Consider the following 2,337-nt stretch of genomic DNA (forward strand, 5'->3'; position numbering starts at 1 on the left):
TATTAAAACGTTATAATATTATTATTATATATTGAAAACCTATGTTTGTACATAAATTATTCAAAGACTAATTTTTCAAAAATTAAAATTATTATATTTTAATAAATTATTAGTGTTATTACATAATGTGTCTATAAACTATAAAATATAAACAAAAATAAAATAATTTAATTCTCAAATGGTTTGGTTTCACATTCCCTATAATCTATATTGCTTGTATTTAGGAACATCGAGTTGAATTAACAGATGAAAATTATTTATCAAATGTAAAGATATTAAGAGTAATAAAAGTATTAACAAATATTTATATTTGATTAATGATTATTAGGGAACGGATTTTATTGTAGATACATATTTTTATTGGAATAATAGAATGAGATATTTTAAATCTGATAAAAAATGTGTACGATTTAGATCATTCTAATTGAAATAAACCCAAATTTATTTTACATATTTTTACATATTTGGTAAATAAGTACATATTATACAGGTTATGGATTTTGCATTTAAAACCGTATAGAAAATGTGGTGGTTTATGGGTTTTGCATTCAAAACCGGGTGCAATTATTTGAGGGTTCTGTGTTCAATATTCAAAACCGGGTGAAATGTACGTATAGTGTGAGTAAGGTGATGCTGTATTACTGTCGCTGTTTATGTGGATTTCAGGTATGAAATAGGGTAATATTTTCTGCAGGTTACCCGTTTTTACTCCCTGAATTAATAATATAACGAAACTAGAATATTGAAATTATGAATTATACGCATTTTGATGATATAATAATAGCCATTTTAAATCATTAATAACTATTAATGGTTATAAATTAGCATATAGTTAACATATTTAAATGCATACATCGCAAGTTTTTGTGTGTGAAATAAAATTTATAGAAAAAAAATTGTTATTTGAAAAAAAGAAACAAGGTAAGTTAAAAAGTTGTGAAAAACTTAGAAATTACAAATAATAAGAACAGTAATCGAAGAAACATAAATATTATTTATGAAAATAAATACTGAAAATGTTTGAAAAATGTTTTTTGAACAAAATTAAAAAAATAAAAACTTTAATAAGAAATAACAGTTTAATAGGTATATATAATTTATTAATTTCTTATATTTATTGAAAGAAAATTAATAACAAACATTATTTAGTCAGCATATTATTTGACTAGTATTTATTATAAATTTCAATAAAAAATATGACTAAATAGTTTACGTTTTATATTATGTCTATAGCCTATAGCAAACAATAATAAGAAATAATAGTACATAATACTAACTATTAGGTACTAATAAAGTACTATAAATAGGTATAACCAGTAGCGTAGCAAAGGTTAGGTTCATTTCCTTGATTTTCAGGGGTGATAACGAAGCTTCCTCTGCTACACAAGTCTAACAAATATCATACTCTATTAAAAAGACATAAAATTTGTTTTTTTTTAAACCGTCACAGGTTGTCATGGTAATGAATGATTAATAAAATAACTGATATTGTATAGTAGTTAGTAACTATCCATAACCCATAACTTATAGCGCCTGTATTTAAAGCTAAAATGATCAAATAAATATAAATATAATAGTATAATACATTATAATATATGCAGTGGCGGATCCAAGGGACCGGTAAAAGGGTAAATACCCCCCCTAGAACTTATTATATTTAAATTTTATAAATTTATAAAAGTATAAAAATGTTGTCATTGATACCAGTTTGTAAGAATAAATTCTAAATGGTGAATATTATAATAAGTAAATAATATAAGTAATTAATGTTTATATTAGTAAGTATGTTATTAAGTAGGTATGAATAGTATCTGATGGATATATTTTAATTACCCCCCTTGATGAATTTCTGGATCCGCTCCTGAATATATATACATCGCATTACTCGGCTTGTCCGGAGCATTGTACAAACAATTTGACTACATTTATGCGTAAGGTAATAGATTAATGATAATATATATATATTATAATGTCCAATCGAAGTTTTTCAGCTGATTTAACTCGACAATCGAATACTCGATGTAAGCTAGTATACCCCCGTTAGCCGAGAACATAATAATATATAGCTGAATGTCGAATGGATATTTATAGTTGAAAGTCCTTTGAAAAAGAATGTTAAGTCTTCGGTAATAATTATATAATTTTTTGTTTGAAAATTATAATCGTTTAAAAGTCTATAAGTATTGAAAAAGTAAACGATAAACATAATTAAAAATTAATTAGTGTTGATTGAGTGACGATGAGTGTATTGGTATAGTTGGTACACTCAAAACCATAAATCGTTTTGGTGCGTAACATGTATAACCGCCCAACGGTTAACCATTCGTCTTGGTATGT

The sequence above is a fragment of the Rhopalosiphum maidis genome, chromosome 2, assembly GCF_003676215.2.
Source record: "Rhopalosiphum maidis isolate BTI-1 chromosome 2, ASM367621v3, whole genome shotgun sequence".
Classification (NCBI taxonomy): Eukaryota; Metazoa; Arthropoda; class Insecta; order Hemiptera; family Aphididae; genus Rhopalosiphum; species Rhopalosiphum maidis.